The sequence below is a fragment of the Arvicola amphibius genome, chromosome 12 (genome assembly GCF_903992535.2).
Source record: "Arvicola amphibius chromosome 12, mArvAmp1.2, whole genome shotgun sequence".
NCBI lineage: Eukaryota > Metazoa > Chordata > Mammalia > Rodentia > Cricetidae > Arvicola > Arvicola amphibius.
Window position 1 is genome coordinate 107,849,362 of NC_052058.2, and position 8,190 is coordinate 107,857,551.

The 8,190-nt window shown below is 37.3% G+C and overlaps 1 pseudogene; it reads right to left on the reverse strand.

Moving 5' to 3' along the window:
* Window positions 1–348: 348 nt before the first annotated feature.
* LOC119827016 lies at window positions 349–1,075 on the reverse strand (annotated as a pseudogene).
* Between the last annotated feature and the right edge of the window lie 7,115 nt (window positions 1,076–8,190).

Here is an 8,190-nt window from a genome sequence, read left to right on the forward strand (position 1 = left end):
ATAGCCTGTGGGAGTGGTCTTGAGCCTCTCTGGGGAGGGTTCACCATTTGGCAGGCTTTTTTGGAGGTGGAGTCTGCACTGAAGCAACTTTGAGAGGAGGGGGCTTGGGATGAAACTTTCCACCCAAATAGAGATAACATGATTCTATACATAAAAATACTCTAAAGATCCACCAAAAATTGCAAAAAGTTCCAGAATTAATAAATACATTCAGCAACATGGAAGAATACAAATGACACACAAAAAACAACAGCTGTTTTTTTTTTTTTTTTAAAGCAATCAAGTTTTATTTAAGGCGTAATTAAGTTTGTTTTATCCTTGAAGATACTTAGAAGACATCCACTTGGCTCACACAATTCCATTTTCTCCAACTGGGAACTGCGTTGGAGCCATTCCCATCTTCTTCATAGAGACAGCAATGTCAAACAGGTAGTCATTACACTCACACATGGTTTTTGCTTTCTCCCACGTCTCTCCCCACACATACACCCCGTGATGCCTGACAAGCACCGCATAGGAGTCTGGGTACTCGTTCATCGCATGAGCCATTTGTTCTTTGAGGTCTTTCTCTTCAGGAGTGTTCTCAATAATGGGTACCACTAATATGTCATCATACCTGTAATATCCTCCTGAGGTACATTTCCTTATTCCTTTGATCATCTCTTGATGTGTAATTTTAAACTCCTGTCCTGGAAACAGGAGGGTGGCCAAGACAGCAGCTGTAGAGTGGGTATGGATCACTGTTCCTGATCCTCTCATGGTATAGGCGTTCGTGAAGAGAGAGGAGTATAGTGGCTTTTTCTGAGCTTCTTAGATGCTGGAGGCCCACTTATGTCCTGTTCATTGATGTCACATACAAACATATCTTCTGGATGAATGCATTCATTTTCCACTCCTGAGGGAGCAATGTAGATTTCGTTGCCATGCTTCAAGCTAATTCCTCCTCTGGTGCGGTGACCTAGCCCAGATGGTAAAACTGTTTGCAAAGTTCTGGGATTAGGAATCTGGGGTGTTCCTTGTCCTGCACGCTGCACAGCCGTGAGCAACAGTCTCCCTGAGCGTGACAGCCAGACATGGTTGAGAACTCTGCTGAGTTATCCGAAGCGCGCTCTTTCCAGTCCTAAGCGCACAGAAAGAACACAGTTAGGCAACGGAATGGGCAGCCTGGGGGCGGAGCAAGAGCGAGAGGCGGGAAGTGGGCAAAACAGCTGTCTTATGTGCCAATGAACAATTTACTGAAAAAGAAATCAGGGAAACAATCCCATTCGCCATAACCACAAGATAGTAAAAATATCTGTGAATAAACCTAACCAAGAAAAAGAAGGACCTCTATAATCAAAACTTTAAGACACTGAATTAACTAAAAGAGTTAACAGAAGATGGAGTTCCTCTACTCATGCATAGGCAGGCTTATTGCAAAATGACCATTTTACCAAAATACCATGCAATCCCAAAGTTCCAGGACTTTCCATCACAAACATAAAAATCATCAGAAGTCATCTTCTCCAACTTGACTGAAGATCAGAGAGTTCAAGCCTACTCCTATTCTTTCAAGAAAAGAGGTCTGACTTAAGGTGTGGCTACAAAGAAAACATCTTGACCTAGGGTGTGGTTTTTTGGTGTATGTTTATTGAGATGGCCCACAGAGGTAGATCCATTCTACCTCGACTATAGGAAGTTAAGGCCTACCAGGCTAAGAGGAGCCAACCTGAAGTCTGCCTTGTACTGTCAAAGGTGCTGATCTTGCCTAGGCAATGAGGGGCTTGCACATGATGTCAACACATCAGAATGCCTGGGTGCTGGGAGAGTTTATAAATTTCCCCATTGTCATTTATAAGTAAATGAGTCTTCTGTGTGCCTTCTACTTGACTTATAGTGTCTGAGACATTGACACTGTGCCTTCTCACTTCCTCCCCTGAAGAAGATGTTAAGGCCTAGCAACACTTGACCAAGGTTCAGAGAATTCAAGCCTCTTCCTGCTCCTTCAAGGATATGACAGGTGGTTTGACCTAAGGAATAGCTGCCTACAGGATGCTTGGTCTAAGCTGTGGTTGCTGCATGTCCTGCCTAAACAACAGAATGCTTAATTCAGGATATAGTAGCTTGATGTTTCAAGTATTGAAGCATAAAAGTACTCTTCGTTTTGTATCATGTTAAAGCAGGTTTTTTGTCTTCTTCTCCAACTTTTAGATTGAGGTATATTAGCATATGGAAAATAAATGTGGACCAATTCAGTATTCACTGGATTGCTCCTCCTAGTTCTATTCTGTTTCTCTGTTCCTTTTCTTTTGTATTTCTGTTTCTCCTAGGTAGCATAGTTAATAAAAACCCAGAGACAGATATTGGGGTTTACCTTAAATGCCAGAAAAGCAAAGAAGTCAGCCACTGGCTCTTATCTATAATGATTTGTCACTCATATTAGTCTAATAAAATGCTGATTAACCAGTAGACAGGCAGGAAGTTTAGGTGGGGTGATCAGATTAACAGAATCCTGAGAAGAGGAAAGACAGAGACTCAGTCACGAGCTGGACACAGAGGAAGCAAGATGAGAATGACTTACTGAGAAAGTTACCAAGCCACATGGCTAAACATAGACGAGAATTATGAGTTAATTTAAATTTTAAGAGCTAGTTAATATTATGCCTGAGCCAATAGGCCAAACAGTTTATAATTAATATCAGCCTCTGAGTGGTATTTTGTGGGGGGGGGGGATGGGGACTGAATGACTCTAGGACTGGGCAGGACAGGAACTTGCATCTATATACCTATCTAATATCTCTAATTCACATGCCCCAACCCTGGAATGTGCAAACCCCGTCGAGGCTGGACCCTGACAATAGAGGCATAAAAGAACAAGGAAAGCTAAAGTAATACTGAACAAAAGGACTACACCCTAGTCCCAAATATGTTACATTCTTTATACCCTCAGATACGTGCAGATCTCACCACGTATCAAAGAAGTGTCTTTTTTTCTGTGGAAGGAGACAACTATAGAATTTCCTACTCAAAATGCAAAAAAAAAAAAAAAAAAAAAAAAAAAGACAGACTATGTGCTGCTCATCCTGAATTGACACATCTACAATATGACGTCTGGATCCAAGTTTCAGGGAACATCATAGAAGAGAAGAATGAACAATTCTAAGAGCCAGAAAACCAAAACTGATTCTGTGAGATTTTGTCTCCTAACTGATGAGGAAGCTATATTTGCAAAATATCAAGATAGCTATCTAAACAAGAGCTGAAGAAATCCAACAATAGCTGACATTTCAGTCTTGAACGAGATAATTTAATAGGACTTCACACATAGATAAAAGCTACAATTAATTAGTTTCTAAAATAAGGAAAATTCTTACTCCCTAGGTATGAGTTTCATGACTGGTTAGCCAATACTAAGTAGTTAGTAATAGAAAAATGCATGCAGGAAATAATGAATTGACTCAGCAGATTGCATGTCTATGTTTATTTACTTACATGGAGACATAACAACAATGGTTAAAGAAAAGAAAGCCATGAATGAGGGAGAACAGCACAGAAAAAGTAGGGTGTGTAGGGGTAAATAATTTGATCATATTTTAATTAAAAATTTAAAAAGGGATTTTGAAGTACCCTAAGTTAGTGAACAATATTGCTCCTAGAACATAAGAGTGAGTAAGTAAAAATCTCCATGCCTACCTCAACTACAGAGTAAAACCCTATTATGGATGATATCACATATTTTGGATGCAAACATATATAAATAAATTTTAAACTAAAGAGATATTGGCAGTTGATGACGGCTTTTATTTAGAGACATGACTTTTACCAAAGAAAAAGCAAAAGAACCCTCCCACAAGTATTTCTGAAAAAATTATCCACTCAAAAATAAAAGAAATTAAGAAAAGGAGCTCAGACTCCCAGTTTCCTCATCATGGCTTCTTGTCCTCTGTGGGGAGGCTCCTCAGTAGCCTTTTACCACTTGTCTTAAGTTTGTGCCTATCTTTTTCAGACTTTCAAGACTAGGACACAGAACATAGTTTGTAGCATTAAGATGCTGACTAGACATTTTGGTTTTTCAGTTTATGTGTTCTCTCCTCCTTGGTGTTGATAAAGAAAGAAGAGGAGAGAAATGAAGAATGGATAATTTTAGCAAGAAATATTAAGGCTTTAGGTACCTGGCCATCTGACTTCATAAGCATGCAGGGATTTTTGTAGAAGGCAATTTACTCATTCCCAGCTGTCCAGAACCAAAATACCCACACAGAAACTATATTAATTAAATCAATGTTTGACCTATTAGCTCTAGTTTCTTATTGGCTAGCTCTTACATCCTAAACTAACCAATCTCTATTAATTTGTGTATTGACACATGGCTGTTGCTTACCAGCAAGGTTCCAGCTGGCAGTTATGTCTTTCCCTCTGGTGGTTCCATGGCTTCTCATGACTCTGCCTTCTTTCCCCCAGCATTCAGTTTAGTTTTACCCAGCCTAGCTCTACTCTGCCCTATTACATGCCAATCCGGCTTCTTTATTCATTAATCAATAATAGCAACACACATACAGAAGGACTTCCCACACCACAGGTTGACAAAGGTGGTAAATTTAATAGAGTACAAAGGTTTAGGGAGCCAATGATAAAAGTTATCATTTAACATTTTCCTGAGAAAATGGATAACAGTCCAGTTTCAAGTACAATTGAGGAAAGTATTATTCCAAAAGCTATTAAACATTTTCATCCAGCCATCTAAAGTGTACTCTCATTTGGACCCAGATTCTGGCCAGAATCCTATCAGTTGGCAGACTTTAATATACATTTCTTGTGCTACTGAATTAACAATGCTATTCAATGTACTGTTAATGAGAGGTGATGTGGGATACCCTTTTTCTTCTTAGTCTTACTGGGAAGTTTCTGTTTCTTGTGTGTATGGAAGATGTTAGTTGAAGGCTTTTATAGATATTTTCCATGAAGTCAATGAAACCCCTACTATGTCAAACTTAATAAGAGTTTTTAGTTATAAATTATATTTGACTTTATCAGGTACTTTTTCTTTATTTGTGTGTATCATCATCATAATTTTCTGCTTAGAGTTTTTGAGGCGTTAGATTACATTGGTTTTCTAATGTTGAATTAGCCTTACATGCCCAGTATAAGTTTCGCTTGTTTAGGTTTTATATATATTTTTAAGGTATTGTTAAATTCTGTTTTCAGAATATTGATGTTTGGAATTATTTGGTTATAGAATTTTTATAATTAAGGTAATATTAAATTAACAAATTGCTAGGAATTATGCCCTCTGCTTCTTTATCTTGAAAAAGACTGTTGAGAACTGACAAACTTCCTTCCCTGAGTATTTGATAGAATTCAATAGTAAACCAATTTTGGACAAATGCTTCTGTCTGTTTGGGAAGGTAATTGGTTATTGACTCAATTTCTTATTTGACTTGAATATTATTTAGAAATTTGTTTTTCAATCTTCATTAATTTGAGTATTTTTCAGTTTCCTTTTCTTACTTCTTCAGGGATATGACGCTGTTCTCCTTGTAATATGTGTCTGTGATGTGAGACTGTTATCTTAATTGTAAAATTAAGATACTTTTTATAGATTTTTTATTTAATCTATCATGATGAGTCTTCCAAGTGAGTTTGAAAAGAATATACAATCTATTCTTGTTGAATAATCTATACATGTATATTCTACCCAATTCAGTGTTGAATTTAACTATTTCCTTAATACTTTTTAGAGATTTCCATTTCTGATGGAAGGGTGATGAAATCTCCAATTATAAATTCCATTGAAATTCTATTAGTTTTGGCCCAATATAATTGTTTTTATTTTTGAGATTATACCATAACTACATTTCTCTCATCTTTTCCTCCTTCATTACCCTCCATTATACACTTACCCATTCCCCTTCAAACTCATGATTTTTTTTCACTAAGTTTTATGGCATGTATATATGTTTATACATATGCTCCTAAATATAACCTTCTCAGTCTATATAATGTTACTTGTAGGTATGTTCTTAGGGCTGACTCTTTGACTAAGGATGACACCAATGCATATCCCAAACTGGGTGGGGAAAATCCCAGAATGTCTCAACCCTATATGATGAACCATAGGCAACTGAAGAAAGCTAGGATCAGCAAAAGTGGTTTCCCTTGAGAAAAAAAGCACACCAATTTATTTTCTAGTGCTAACAATTTTTTTTAAGATTTATTTACTTTTATTTTATACCTACTAGTGTTTTTCTGGTGCATGTATATAAGTTAGCTATGTGTATACAGTGTTTGCTAAGACCAGAATGGAGAGTGAGACCCCGTGGAACTGAACTAATAGGTGTTTATGAGTTGTAAATCTGGTGCTGTGAATCAAATCCAAGTAGATTCTCTCCATCTTTACAGACACTAATATCATTTTATTCATGACTTAAAATTGTTCCTTCATTCGTCTCTCTACTGGAAGCATGAGCAAATCCTTCTCTGTCATTTAGTGTGAGAAGTTGGTTGAAATCTTGAAGACAAAACTCACAAAAGTGTGGTCCCTCCTCTAACTATCTGTTTCTACCCATACAAAATTTTTTGGAAAATTTTCTTTTATTTTTGATATTATAATTACATAATGTTACTTTACAGATACAAAATTTGACACCCTCAAACACCCTGAGCCCGTAGCAATACATCATTTGCTCTTCAGATTTTACAGAGACCTCTATTAAAAATCTGTGGTATAGTATGTTGTGATCCATATATATATTCGCTCTGTCTCCATTTGTATGCATGTGATAGCAGTGGTGGTAGTGATAGTGGTATTTGTCTTGCTAAAATGTCTTCCCAGGGGGAAACTTAGACAACACCTACCCTTTCTCCTAGGGTCCCAACAGAAAACTAAGACATGATTCAATCACAGTGCATTTTGAAAAATTAATGTGTTTATTGGAATTTATTATTGCTAGCAGAACATAGGTGAGAAATTAGTATATTAAGGGGTATGGGTGCTCCCTCCCCAATGTGCCATAGTTGAAAATCTTACACTTCAGGGATGAATGCTTCTTCATAACCACATAGATGGATCCCTTGTCTTCCCTTTTGCATATGTATATTTGTGTGTCTCTGTGTGTCTCTGTGTGTCTAGCACCGCCCTCACACTACCTTCAGATTTGCCAGTTCATAAGGAGAAACTGAACACCCATGGGGGTATTAAACTGCCCACAAACTCAGCTAGCATGGTAGCAGAGTTGAATGTCCCAAGGTGTCAGTTTGACTGGAAGGACAGTTTCTCACAGCACTTGTGTATTTGTATTTAGTGTTTGTGTGCATTTGCACATATGAGCCTGTGTTTTGAGGCCAAAGGTCAACCTTTGAATAGCTTCTTCAATTAATTCCCACCTTAATTTTTAAGTCAGGGTTTCTCACTGAACCTGGATCTCATCATTATAACAGGACTGATTGGTCAGTATGTTTCAGAGATACTCCTGCCTTCTCCCTCAAAGATCTGGGGTTATAGAAGCACACCAAGATACTTTTTATGCAGCAGATATTTTAGTGACTGAGAGATCACCTTCACACTTGAGGGAAGTTTTTATTTTATTTTTACACTATGACCTGGCTTCTCCTCAATTCTAAGAAAACTTGTCAGTTTTTGTTTATCTTTATATTGTTTATTAGTAGGCACATGATTAAACTGCAAAAGGAAACCTTACTTTGATCATCATACTTTCATCCAATGAGGCATCTTGTTGGTCTTTCTATGGACGAGCTCTTCCTTAATCCACGGAATGACCTCATATATTACTCAGTGTTTGTGTGTTTGCTTTTTGCTTACTTTGAATGCTTCTCTTTATTTTCTGCAGTTCTAAAAACCTACAAAAGTTAAGTAGTGGCATGTCTTAGTAGTAATTGTAGGCCTAGTACATGTGAGACTAGGGTCTAAATTACCAGCAGGCTGGGGGTGGGGTAGGAAATTCAAAACAAATGGAGGAAAATAAAAGCAAATAAAAAGTTAAAAAAAAATATTTTTTACTAGTTCTGAATGATTTTAGAGTTACATTTTTTTGAGATTCTGATCGTTAGGTCCAAAGGAGACCTACAAAATGTCAGTGTTGCTGATAATTTCCAGCCTGGGCATAGCTCAGATAGTACTCTGACCTGATAAACTGATGCCTATACTCAGTATTCCTCAGCAATATCAGAAAGATACTTTGATTGTCAGGAAAA